Here is a 14,963-nt window from a genome sequence, read left to right as displayed (position 1 = left end):
AACTAAAATAGCAAAGTTAATATGTTTAGGCAAGTAACACCTGTTCTTTAGGTTTTTTTCCTGTAGTTTGTCAATCGACAGCAGAAGACTCGCTCAGAACCCTGTTTTACACACCATCTCAATGCCACTACTGCAGCAGCCAGCAGGATTGTTAAAGAGCTAAATCAGGTGGACCTCTCACTTCCCAGAAGCTAAATACACTTTCTACAGTGGTCTTTGACCCTGCTGACATGAGGCGCACAAGTGCAGACATGGAGTATGTCTATGCTGTAGAAGATGGTCTGATTATAGCCTGGAGAAGCACACACACACTACCTTTAATTTAACTAGCATGGCTAAAATAGCTGTGAAAACATGGTAGCACAGGCTGTGCAAGCCTGCCTAGAACCCTTGGTGTACTGGTATTTCTGGGATGGGATAGGGTTTATGTCACCACATCTTTGCTGCTACTTTTAGCCATGCTATCTAGATTCAAACTAGTTCACATATACCTAGCCCAGCTGCGTACCCAATGAAAAGGTGATTCCCCACTCCATTGACATAAGGCACGAGAATTTGAAACTTTTAGGATAACATTTAAGGACAGGTATAGGCACACAGAATCATAGGATTGGAAGAGACCTCAGGAGATATCTAGTCCAACCCTCTGCTAAAAGCAGAACCAATCCCAACTAAATCATCCCAGCCAGGGCTTTGTCAAGCCAGGAATTAATAACCTCTGGGGATGGAGATTCCACCACCTCCCTAGGTAACCCATTCCAGTACTTCACCACCCTCTTAGTGAAATAGTTTTTCCTAATATCCAACCTGGACCTCCCACATTGTAACTTGAGACCATTGCTCCTTGTTCTGCCATCCGTCACTACTGAGAACAGACTCTCTCCATCCTCTTTGGAACCTCCTTCAGGTAGTTGAAGGCTGCTATCAAATCCCTCTCACTCCTCTTTTCTGTAGACTAAATAAGATCAAATTCCTCAGCCTCTCCTTATAAGTCATGTGCTCCAGCTTTCTCATCATTTTTATTTCCCTCCGTTGGACTTTCTCCAATGCATTCACATCCTTTCTGTAATGGAGGCCCAGTGTTGGACACAATACTCCAGATGTGGCCTCTCTTCCCTAGATCTGCTGGCAATGTTCCTACTAATGCACCCCAATAAGCCTCTAGCTACTCAGAAAGTAAAGCCCCCATACAATCTAAGTGTAGCAGCTAAGCACTGTGGTATTAGGGCCTCGAATAAGCCCTCCATACCACATGACAACTTTACCCTAAAAGAACTAGTGTGTTTTGCAGGTAGGGTCTCTCACTAGCCCCTAAATAGTTTAATCCAGAGAAAATATGAAGTGATGTCATAGCCATATTTCAGTACACAACCAATGTGTTTTGCTTCAACTAACATAAATCACTCTATGCTGGTTTATATCAGCTAAGGCTCTGACTCACTATGTCTTGCCCTGGTGAGACAGGAGCTGTTCTGAACAGAAGCACCTTTGCAGGAATGGGAAGCCGTCAAACAAGGGAAGATATTCTCAGAAGAGAAGAAAATTATTAGTTTGCTCAAAAGCTTATCTTCAGTGAGCAAATAAACCCTGAGGCTTTTCTTTAATTGGAAACAAATTTTAAGACTCTTGTGTGATTAATGTTCTCTTTGTAAAAAGTGAACTGCATCAACCTGTTCCAATGTGACCTTTTTAACAGAAGAGAACATCAGAAACTCGGAGAAAATAGCAGAGAGCATTTTCTTCTATAAACCACACTTCAAAACAGATAACACTAATGCATCCAAAGATTCTATATTTATATGATGTCAATGTAATATCCATCCATATAATCCTCCCTAATCTTTTCTTTGCACACCTGAGTCAGTGTAAAATAGAAGTGTAGGGGATCATAAATAAGTGCACTGTTGTCACTTTACACTGGCTAAACCATCATAAAATAGCCTTTATTCTCCCCATCTTGAGAGAATACCCACTGGTACAGTCTCACTTCCTTATAGGAAGGTCTGATGCTTCCCATATAGACCCTGTTTTCAGTTGCTTATAACTTTGCCAAACTTTAACTGTTTAGCCTGAAATTTCCCATGCCAGGTTACTGTACAGACAACCTTAGTTCTGGAATTGCCTAACATCTGAGTGCTTGACTTTGCAATCTTATTGAAGCTCTTTAATTGTAGGTTGGTTTGTTTAGGGTGGGGAGGGCTTAGGCAAAGGAATTGTGTGTTTGATAATATATAAATATGTAAGGGTATGTCTAGACATACCGACATTGCAAAAGAAGCGGGGATTTAAATCTCCTACGCTTCATTTGAATAAAAATGGCCACTGTGTTTTGCCGAGTCAGCAGTTTGTCGGCAAAAAGCGGCTGTCAAGATGGGGATTGGGCGACAAAGAAATCCTTTGTTGGCCGATCCTGTAAACCTCATTTTACGAGGCAAAAGGAATCAAGCAACAAAGGCTTTCTTTGTTGCCCGATCCTTGTCTTGACATCCGCTTTTTGCAGACAAACTTCTGCCTTAGCAAAACACGGTGGCCATTTTTATTCAAATGAAGCGTAGGAGATTTAAATCCCCACTTCATTTGCAATGTCGGTATGTCTAATTTACATACCTGTGGCAACAGAGGGATGTAATCTAGACATACCCTGAGGGAGGAAGTATGAACTGTCTTTTGTCTTGTCTTAAGAACTGAAGGAATAAATCAACTGTCAAGTAACCATTTAAATTCCAAATTAAATTTTTAAAATTTTAGAATGCTTTTTGATGGAACTCTTGATTTGTGAAAAGCTTACATGACATTTAATATGTATCTGTATTAAAAGATCCATACTGATGCCAAGGTCACCTGTGCAGAATAGAATAATACAGAATAGAATTAAAGAAGCTGATGCTTTCTGATAAGACTAGTTTACTGTGGTGTGATCGCCTACACCCTGGTGATTTCCTTTATTACATTCATTGTTAAAAAAAAATTACATTTTGCCATGTAATCATTTTATAATTTATTCATCTTTAAATTCTATTATACTTAATAAAATCCATATTAAACATATACTGAGAGACACTGCAAACTGTTATGAGTGTTTTTCCATCAATTTCAGAAAATAATAAATCAGACTTCTGGAGTCATGGTTAAATTATCCTATGAAGTCTAGATATCCAAAATGAAACAAAAGAATATATTTTACATCTAACAATAATATACTTTACTACAAATGTCCCCTTTCTTCCATTTTTAAGATATAGATTTTTATTATTTTATAGCTGTATTTAATTTCCCTCTAAGCCCCGGTTGTTTTTTTTAACCACTGTGGCCTTCTTTCTTAAGTAATAGGATTGTGGCTTTTTGAGCACCTTAGGAAAATATTCTCAAATGATACTCAATTACCATTCACATTTGTCTGTTTTAATTCTCTCTCACTACTAATTTGGCTCATAATTGTTTTCAGCTTTGTGAAACTGGCCCTTTTAAAGCACTAAGTATAAATGTTAATAGTTTCTGTTTGCATACATGGAAATGTTCAATAAAGCTGTCTTCGATGCAAGAAGGTCCTGTCACACAGATGTAACACTGTGTGGGCTGTAACATTATGTAACTGATTCTGCTACAATACAGTCTCTTTGTGTTACTCCCACCACACACACACACACACACACACACACACACACACACATATATATATATAGATATAGATATATAGATATATATATGGAGACTGGGCATAGTCTATGTCCTCTGGCTATTCCCAACTGCTAGAACAGCCCTTGACTGCACAAATAAATCTAATTAATGTCTGAGGTGAAATCATCCCCAGATATCAGCTTCCACATTGGGGTCTACACAACCTCAGTGGGTCAAGTCTCCTCTTTCCAGCCGGAAATGAGCAAAAGCATCAGGTTCCCCTAGCAGAGATTTCTCACATCCTTTCAAGAGGGCTGCTCGCCACCACCACAATGGACATCATGGGACTCAGCCTTATGCCTTGTACAGCTGGAGTTAGCAACGAGAAACAAAGGCCATCTACATGAAGCTCTCTACCTCCCCACTAGCAATGTGCCCCCAACTATTTGCACACATGCTCAATGGCAGTGAGGAGAGATAGGCCATAGGGGAAAAAATCAGCTCTGCTGGACAAGGAGGGAGGACGACAATGTGAAACCTTTCAGTGCTACAGATACCTTCAATCCCTTCTGCAGACTGTTGCCTCCTAAACCCTTCCCCAGACCAGTTGCTTGGCAGGATCTAGTGGGTGGACACGCCTCTGCCAGGTTGAAGAAGGGAAGATCCCTCCCAATCAGACAAGGTTCATTCCTGAAGCATCTCCAGCAGGTGGCAGGCTTACTTCAAGACAAAAATAGGTCTTTAGCAGAAAGTACTGCTACACCAAAATCTCCAATTACAGTTTAAATATATTTTATCAGCAGAAAGCTGCATCACCTCAGAAGGGCACATACGTTCTAGCCGAACTGAGCTAACTTAACAAAAAATGTAAAAGGCAGATACCACTTGATTTTAATCTCCTTTTATGAAATATTGAATCTCAATACAGTACAAAATAGATGCTCCTCAGATTACTGCCAGATGAAAAATAGAAATGAAGCACAGGTTTTGTTAAAAAATGGAAAAGATTATACAGAGAGATTCTTTAGCTAGCCATTTACATTACTTGACTGACAAGCTGGAACACATATACACACAAAACTCCACATAGTCCTGCAGCACCTTAGAGACTAACAAAAATATATAGATAGTATCATGAGTTTTTGTGGGCAAACAGAACATTACATTCAGAGGCCCTTTCTTTTCAGCCTATTACAAAATAATCATAATATATTGGACCATTATCTTCTTCTATTTGTGAGTTTTTAATTTGAATTGTCTACAGATTAGACCTGGGGCCAAGCCCTACATGACTCCTGTCAGCCAAAAGTGATGATGTTTTAGACTACCATGAAGACTAAACTTCCATTAAAATCTGAGTTTTCAATAGAAAACTGACTCTTTAAGACTACATCTACACTGTGAGCTAGGATTGCAATTCTGAGCTTGCATACATATCCTCATGTGAGGTCAATGTGATCTAGTGTGAATGTAAATTATGTAGTGATGGTAGCCTGGACAGCAGCAGCATGGTTTTAGCCATGCCACCTACCCTGCTGCTACCCATGCTATTACAGCTACACTGCTATTTAGATGGGGGCTAGCTCTGTCAGAATTAGCAGGAGTATGTGTAGCCAAACTAGGAACTATACCCCAACTTATAGTCTATGCAAAAACTAAAAGACGAGAAAGCAAATGTAGGTGGATAGATCTAATTTTCATGTACACACACACACAAGCTTGCTGAACAAGAAAGCGTGCTTTGGTGAAAATTATAATGAAAGATTTGGTAAAGATTATAATGAAAATGATTCTTTCCACAGAGAAATGCAAAATTGCAGAAGTATAAATTTATGCTAATTCACTGAGGCTAATTCTTCAGAATAAGAAACATGCTAATATCCATCACCAAAGTGCTTTTCTATAGTGAAATTCTTAGATAAGTGTATTAATCAAGACTAATGCAACTTTGTACCTTATAGATTTTTTGTTAACACTATGGGTATGTCTACACTACAAAGTTAATTTGAACTAACAGCCATTAGTTCGAATTAACTTTAATAGGCGCTACACATGCAAACCGCTAGTTCGAACTTAATTCGAACTAGCGGAGTGCTTAATTCGAACTAGGTAAACCTCATTCTATGAGGACTAATGCCTAGTTTGAATTAAGTAGTTCGAATTAAGAGCTGTGTAGCCACTTAATTCGAACTAGTGGTGAAACAAGACCAGTGGTCAGCACCCACCTGCAACAGCCACCCGCACCCGGGCCAGCAGGCACGCCAGGAACCTGGAGGCCTACCAGCGGCGGCACCTGTGGCTACTGGAGCACCAGATCTGCATCCAGGAGCATTGGGTCCGGAAGGACCTGCGGCTGTGGCAGCGGAGCTTTGAAGTGCTGGAGGAGCAGAGCTGTGCCCTCAGAGGCCACCTCCAGACCCTGGTGGAAAGGTTCTCGCCTCCTCCTGCTCCAACCCCAGCGGCTGCCCCAGCTCTCGCTTCTCCTCCCACCCCTGCTCCCCCCTCCCGCTTCCTCTGCACCCCTGTCCCTCCTGCCCCACCCTCCGCACCCACTCCCCCCCGACACCTCCGCACCCACAGTGCTGCGAGATGGGAGAGCCAGCAGGATCCCCAACCCTGAGCTTTCCCTTCCCTTCCTCCCCTTCCACCCACTTCCAGCTCCCTCCTCCCAGGTTTCCCCCTCCCCTCTCCCACCTTCCTTCCTCCCTCCCCCACCCCAGTTATATAAAATAAAAAGAGATTTTTGTTGGCAAAACAGGTGTCTTTATTTGACATTAGAAAGAGGGGTTAAGAAGGAGAAAGGGGGGAGGGTGGAAGGAGGCCCCAGTGGGGCATGCAGGGAGAGTTCAGTCCTCCTCCTCATCTGGAAGCTCTCCCGCAGGGCTTCCTGGATCCGGATGGCCCCCCACTGGGCTTCCCGGTCAGCGGTGGTGTGGAGCTGAGTGTAGTAGCCAGCCATGCACTCAGCCTCAGCCATCCAGGCTGGCAGGAAAGCCTTCCCCTTTCGCTCGCACAAACTGTGAAGCACGCAACATACTGCCACCATGGGAGAGAGATTGTGCCATTGAAGGCCTGGCGGGAGGGGTTGAAGTGTCCCGTGTAGGGCTTCATGAGCCAGGGCTGTAGGGGATAGACCGCATCCCCCACTAGGCAGACAGGCATGTCCACGTCCCCGACCCTGACGTGGTGGTTGGGGAAGAAGATCCTGGCCTGCAGCCTGGCACATGGAGGAGTTTCGGAACACCCGCGCATCATGTGCCTTGCTGGACCAGCACACATTAATGTCCGTGAACTGGCCCTGGTGGTCACACACGGCCTGCAGGAGGATGGAGAAGTACCCCTTCCTGTTGATGTACTGGGAGGCTTGGTGTTCCGGGGCACAGATGGGGATGTGTGTCCCGTCGATGGCCCCTCCACAGTTGGGAAAGCCGAGGGAGCCGAACTCCTGGATGACAGTGTCCGGGTCGGCGAGGCGGACCACCCTGCAGAGCAGCACCCGGTTGATGGCCTTGACCACCTGCAGAGGGACACAGCAAACCGCAAATCACTGGGGAGCCCGGGTGGCTGGGAGTGTTCGTTCCCTGGCACTGCCCCATGCCCCACTCCCGGAAACAACCCCCTGCGGGCGGCGTGTAGTACGGCTGGGACAGACTGAACCCTCCGGTGCGGGGCACTTTTGCCTCCTCCCACCACATTTTCCCTGGGGCGGCCCATCCCCTCCTTGCAGGCCCTCTGCCCCCGGCCCAGTGGCCGGTGGGTGCCGTACCTGCATGAGCACTGCTCCGACAGTGGTTCTCCCCATGCCGAACTAGTTCCCGACGGATCGGTAGCTGTTCGGCGTGGAGATCTTCCACAGGGCGATGGCCACACGCTTCTGGAGGGAGATGGCGGGCCTCATGCGAGTGTCCCGTCGCCGCAGAGCAGGGGCGAGCCACTTGCAGAGCTCCAGGAAGATGTCCCTCTTCATCCTGAAGTTCTGGGTCCACTGTCTGTCTCCCCAGCGCTCCAGGACAATGCAGTCCCACCAGTCACTGCTGGTGTCCAGACGCCAGATGCGGCAGGGCACACTGGAGTCTGGGCACTGCTGCTGCTCCTCCACGACCACCGGGGAGGCCAGGGGGAGAGGCAGGGGGCTGATATGCACCAGGAGGTGCAAGGCAGCCTGCATCCATTGCTGGCAGGTTTGCAGCAGCAAGTCCAAAAACTGGAGCAGCATGCCCAGGGTGAGCTCTGGCTCCATGTTGCCAACTGCGGCGGCATCCCCAATGGGAAGCACTGACATAGGCAGGCGCAGAGAAAAATGCTTTGCTGTCCCTTGTCGAGGTAGGCAAGCAAGTAGAAAAGCTGAGAACCGGCTGTTCAGGAGGGGTCCCTTTAAGCACAAGCCTCAGATAGCCTCAGACAGCAGCCACACAAAGCAACTACTGGTTTCAGCTCTCCTTAAATGCGACTCAGCGTCCAATCGGTGTGGACGCACTAGTTCGAATTAGCAAAATGTTAATTCGAACTAATTTTTAAGTCTAGATGCACTCATTCGAATTAGCTTAGATGCACTAAGTTAGTTCGAATTAGTGCTGTAGTGTAGACATACCCTATGAGTCTTGCAAGATGCTGACCATTCTGCAGGAGACACTCAGCACCCACCTGAATGGAGCCTTAGAATTTTATCCTTATCGTTTATAGATTATTTTCTAAAAGAAGTTGATGAAAAAAATGTTTAACATAATCACAAACATATGTTATGCCCTAGTAGAGGCAAATTATTTAACATACTTAGTAAACTCATCAGGAAATCCATTTAAGAAGAGCACCTCCATTGGAGAATATAGTTCCTAACGTAAGCAAGGTCACTTCACTGAAAATAAACCACAAAAGTCTGCTGATTTTTCACACATGTCTAATGTAGGCCAATAGATGAGAAATATTTTCAGCTCCCATCCCACCCTCCAAGCACCAAAGATGATGCACAAACAATTCAAAATATCATTTTGAGAAACATAATGAATTACAAAACATGTTTACAATGTATCTCCATATCTAGGTATTGACTGAGGGAAATGAGGTTAGGCATTTGTGTCACTACACCGAAAGAGACTAGAAGAATGTACTGAACCGCTAATTCAGCTATGGCCAACCCGCGGCTCGCAAGCTGCATGCGGCTCTTCCCCCCGCCAGGGTGCAGCTTGCGACCCCCCTCCCCTCTTGGCACATAAAGCTGCTCCCACTCCCCTGTAAACAGCCCTCTCCTCCCGGCTCTCTGTGCTCACCGGGGCCGGAGAGCCGTCCAGCGTGGCCATTAAAGATGGAATATTAAAGACGGCGTCGACAACTTTGCCCCAGCTCTTCATGCTGGATCCACTGTTATCTTGGCTCTTTGCCCAGAATGGGTTGGCCACCCATACGCTAATCTTTAGCCCCATGGTTAGGATTCTCCTCTGGAATGTGAAACACTCCCTAGTTCCAGACTCCCATCTGCCTCAGGGGAAGAAGGGAGTTAGGTGGTGATCTGTTACCGTAGTGCTCAACCCCCTGGGCTACAGAGGGATTATCATACTTTCACTGGGCCCAGATAATATTTAATTGTTCCATGAGTTAATTCAAATGAGACAATTTCAGCAGGGGTAATGGAGAAAGACCCAGACCAAAATGTCCCATAGACCAGTATCTGGGGCACTTTCAGCAGTTGCCTTTGTCCTGTTCAACTCCCATTCCTCTCGTCAGGCAGACTGAAAGGTGAAATGGGACTCTCCTGAAACCCAACTAGGCTAAAACATTATGAAAGAGATTCCTCTTCCTCCCCCACTCCCCACTTCAGCTGTTTTGTGTGGAGTTCAGTAGCCTTTGAACACACCTGCCAGACTGGCACCTCCAAGCAAGACAAGCAGAGATGTGGCTCTCCTACTTTTGCAGATCACACTTGTGGGAGATGGGTCCTGACACCCAGTGAAACAGAAGCGCACATGCCTAGAGGGAGAAATACAAGCATGTAGAGAACTTCTACTGAAAAAACATAAGATACTGAATGTACCTGCCTACTTAACAGATCACCTCCAAACTCCCTTCTTCTCCTGAGGCAGATGATAGTCTGGAACCAGGGCATGTTTCACATTCCAGGTCAATACCTTAAGCTACAGTAGTAGGTGATAGCTGAGTGGAGAGAGGATGGAGATTGTGCATCACCGTGGCCTAAAAATGGGATTTGGGACTAAGAGCCTAAGCACCTTTGTGGATCCATAAGAACATAAGAAGGGCTAGTTTAAAATTAATCTGTCACTTAATTGGCTAGAAACTCCAGAATAAAAAATGCTGTAGACCTAGTCATAGCTCATTATGGATGGGAAGGTCCAGTTTTATTTCATCTTTTCTAGATAATGTCATGCAGAGGCAACTGACACACTTTTATCTATCCTCAGTATTTATTAGAAATTACAACCAGTAGAAGAATAATATGAAACCAGATAATTTCCCTCTTACCAAACAAATTAATCTTTTCCTAACGTAAATTTGACTACAAAATTATAATCTGTAAAAGCCAGAGTTTCCCACTATTAAAGCCTACCTGGGTGGGTACTTAAGTCTTTGAGGCGATATCTGCTGAATTATCCTCAGATTTTCAAAATCAAAATGCCATCACAAGAAAGACATAATTACTGTGTGTGTCATGTCAAATTTTCTCTGCTTATTAACAGTTTAGTTGCAATAATAAGTCATATATTTACAAATCAGGAGGCATTTTAAACATGCTTTAGTGCTAAGGCATGAAAGATGTACTAAGTCTTCCTAACTGTTCAACTTCCTTTCTAAATTTAGTCTTCCTTTTATAGAAAACAAAGGAAGAAATCATTTTGCTCATTAATCTCTGCATCATATTGCACAAGTTCAGACAAATCCTGATGGAAATGACACGTCCATCTCCTAAAATTACTGATATTTAGACATTCCTGTAAATTGGTCCCACATTGTCATTAGGACACATGAAACATACATATTCTTTTTTGAGAGTTTTTGCCTCTCAAAGTCCTTGTCTGTATACAGCATTCTGTTTTACATAGACATACCACTGCAATTAATATTATCAGTGCTTTAATAGAACAGCTGTTAAGAAAAATAATAAATACATATTTAAGTCTATTTAACAGAAAAGCCTGACACAAAACATATATCTAAAGCTATAAAAGTTTGATCCTGCAAGTTGCTGACTACTCTGACCCCGATTTGCCTGTGCCAGTATGTGCTAAACACTAGTAGAACTACTTACATGTATTATACTGCCACTAATGTGCTTAAGTGCTTGGCTCAACTGGAGCGAGAGTGCTCACCACCTTGCAGGACTTAGCCCTATATATTTTACAGCATAAGAAGGACTTAATTGAAATACAGTATTTTATTTTATTGTTTACCGAAGAGAGGATATTTGCCCTCTTCCATGTAAATCTTTTGAGAACTCCATACAATCACATTAAACTGGACTTCAGAAACAAAATTAACAAGCTCTAGGCAATCACATTTTTTGCTGCAGTTCAGTGGTGATGTCCAGCAGTTAATAAGGTATAAAAAAGCTCCCAAGAGACACCAGTGACTTAAAAGTCATGTCCTAGGTTTTGTTTCCTATTTACAGCTGCTAATATGAATCCAAATAGTATATCAGCTTCCTGCCAAGTGTAGTGTGACACCAGAGAATGTTGCTTTGGATTAGCATTCTAATATTAGACTCACATAAATCATGCAACTTCCTCAAGAGTAAATCTTTAAATGATCTTTGTTTTGTTTTAACATATTAAAATATGACTAGCTGTATTCCTTTGAAAGTTTTTGTCCTGCTTTAACCATCTTACTGACAACTGATCTATCAATTTAAATTATTTTTAAAAGCATTCTCTTTATAAAAAGCCCAAATGGAAATCATATTAACTGTTATTTTGCAAGACAAAAAGATTTGTAAAATCTTTTTACAAATAAATCACTAGATCACAAATTATGTGCTGTTCCTAAAACAATTACTTTTTGAATAAAGTTTAAAATAGCATGTGATAATAATAATCTTAATTTTTCCACGAGAACAATATCATTTCAGTTGGCCCAAGACCACATATTTAATCTCTTCCTCCCTGAAACTCATGAATAATTTGGCTAATTCTCCCTGATGACACAAATACTGAATCTTGCTGAAGGTCATGCAACATGCCCAGTGTCTCTCTCATTCATGTGCTGTTCAGTACTTTGTGCCTCATATTATTTTACATTCACAACATAGAATAGCAGGTTGTTTCCATGGTAGTATAATGTCTGATATTCAGCTCATGCAGTGAATGGTAAACATCCTTGTTTCAAAAGCTAATTATCTATGTGGATTTATTTTTATGGCAGGATATCAGCTTACTCAGCTGGTGAAATAGAGGCCAGAGAAGGACAGGAAAAATGGTTAGAAGAATAGCCAGTGTTTCATACAATAGACTACTGAAAATAATGGGATTATTTGCCCTGGAAAGGAAAAGGCATAAAGGGTTGTAGGGAATTCGGAATTATGAATGCCAATGTCAGTCAAATTTAGTGATCCTCTGGCACCGGCTGCTAGTCCATTCTTGTCACCATCTGGTATTGCATGGGGAAGACAACAGAGTTTTACTTAGGTCTTGACCATGTACTCCAGTCCTCTATTCCTGGCTCTATATACACTTTGTGAGATCAGATTGCAGGTTCCTTTACTCCAAGGTACCCAATAGGCAGTCTGCAACTCTGATTCCAATTACATGACAGAGAAAGTTTATGGAAATCACAGAACAAATATATAAAAATATTCAAATAAAAAAATACATATGTAGCACACATGAACAAGCACACAGGAACTCCATACAGGTATACAAGACAAAACTCACTCCACTCATGCGTGGAATATCTTACAGGGAACGCTGCCTCTGGCCTCTCCCCCGGAGTTAATGCAATGCAAGTTGGATTAATTCAATTGCAGGCTAATTGCATTGGGGGTCCTGTGGGGGCCAAACCCGCCCGTATTGGTAGAGGATGGTGGGAGGAGTTCTTAGAGGGGTCACATGACACCCTTTACTTCCACTCATATGTCCATCTTGACCCCTGAAGTACTACTTCCGGAGGTGGGATTTCTTGTGGCAGGGGGTGTGGCTAATGGGGGTCAGACACATACTTAATATGTCCCTAATTTTGGTTCAGAAAATATGGTCACCATACATATACCACAAGAACAAAGGTGTGGGACGCAACAGTCTGCAGAGGGGATTAGTTTTAGTCAACCTGTGGAATTCACTGCTCCAGAAGAAATATGCAAATAATATTGGATTTTAAAAGCAATTAGATAATTTTGTTTTTCATAATATTTATATTTATGTATAAGGGTGTACTATAGCATAATCAAATCTCTTGCTTCACTTACTGATCACATGCTCAATACAATCACATGAGCTTGTGGAGACCTCCATTTGACCACATGCTGTTCTTCCTTCCAAAAGTGTTGTTTGCTTTTCCTAATTTCACATGAGTAAATTAGCATTGGTCCCCTGCATACTTTCATCATCATCATCATCATCAACCACCATGGGCTCAACACCTGTTGCTGTCCGATGCCTCCCTCCCTATTTCCTTCCATCTTTCCCTGTCCACTGTGGAGTGGCTTAGTTTCTGTAGACTAGCTCCGCACCAATCTACTATATCATCTACCCATTCTCTGTGGGGTCCGCCTCTCCTATTTGGACCACCCATTATGCTGAATACCAGGATCTTAACTTTTTGCTCATTCTGCAAATATGCCCAAATAGCTGTAACTTTCGTTGTATAACCTTCTGAAGTAGGTTTTCTTTCAGCTGTATCTTCCTATATAATTCCTGATTGGTGAACATCTGCATCCATCTTATTCTCAGGATCTTTCTATAACAACTCATCTCGAACGCCAATATCCTTCTCTTTGAATCTTTCGTTATCACCCATGTCTCACATCCATACAACATGCTGCTAAATACACACATTTTCAAGGTGCTCAGCTTTATTCCTAAACTAATTGCTTTACTTTTCCAGATCTTATCCATTGCCTTCAAACTCACTCTTGCTTTCACTATTCTAGTTGCTATTTCCTTCTTACAGTCTAGAACTCTAGATTATATATAATGTTGCTCCCCAAATACGTGAACTTCTCTCTATATTCTCTAGTTCTATCCAAACACTTTGCATGTGAATATATCCCTGACAAGCTGAAGTTTCCACTTTCATGCATCTGATGAAGTGGGCTCCAGCCCATAAAAGCTTATGCCCAAATTAACGTGTTAGTCTTTAAGGTGCCACAGGACTCCTCATTGTTTTTAGTGTAATGATTCTAAGAAATACTTTGCCACCTGTGGTCCACTCCTCCCAGTGATGATAGAGACTATAAATAAGTGAAAAATACAATTACATCTTATCTTTGTTTTCTAAAAAGGTGATTACAAAACAGCCATGCTCAGGACTGGATGTAGGGCCAGGTGATCCAGGCAACCACCTGCAGTCCCAGCCTTGAGTGCTGGGATCGGGATGCTGTAAATTATTCAGAAGTTTAACAAGTGGAGGGGATGCCCTGAAGACACTTTTCAGCCGGGGCACCATTGGATCTATGGCTAGGTCTGGCCGTTATCACACTGCCACAGGTGAAAGTAAGAAGGTACGTGCCTGGGTGCGCAGCTCTGGCAAGAACTGGCTGAGCTGTAGCAAAAGCCAGTGGGGAGCTATTTAAAGAGCTGGCAGGGTCTGGGGTCGCAATATGAAATTTCATTTCCTTTCACCCCTGACATTGCCTAAACATAACTAATGCTAATATCAAAGTTCTCTGTTTACACAAACGTAAAAGGCTTCTTGTGATTAAATCAACACTACTGGAGAAGTAAAGTATACTCACTACAGTAAATATAAAATGCTAGTCTTAGTTTGCAGCAGTTGATATGACCAATGCTAGGAAAAGGATAGCTACTGAGTAGTATATACACCTATTAGAGAACTGATGTGCAACTAACAGCAGCATTCTGAAATTTTCCACTCCAAAACCACACCATTTAGCCCTATGCTATTAAATGAAATTATCTTCAGTACAGTTCTCTTAGTCTGACAAGATAATTGAAAAGAGAAGAAGTGCCATGAATACAATTTACATCAATCTGTATTGTTCTGTAGTAGAGTTAAAAACATAGAAAAATTTATTCCAGATAACGATCTTGCATAAGAAAATCATTTATTTCCTCAAGATGAATGCTAAAGGTGCTATAATGCTAAATCTTCTCTAGTACTTCATATTCCACTCTCATCACTTTTTGGATCAGGAATAGCCAGAATAAAAATGCTTTTAATCAACG

This window comes from Pelodiscus sinensis, chromosome 5, assembly GCF_049634645.1.
Source record: "Pelodiscus sinensis isolate JC-2024 chromosome 5, ASM4963464v1, whole genome shotgun sequence".
Taxonomy (NCBI): domain Eukaryota; kingdom Metazoa; phylum Chordata; order Testudines; family Trionychidae; genus Pelodiscus; species Pelodiscus sinensis.
The sequence above is the reverse complement of the archived record's forward strand: the minus strand, read 5'-3'. Positions refer to the sequence as shown.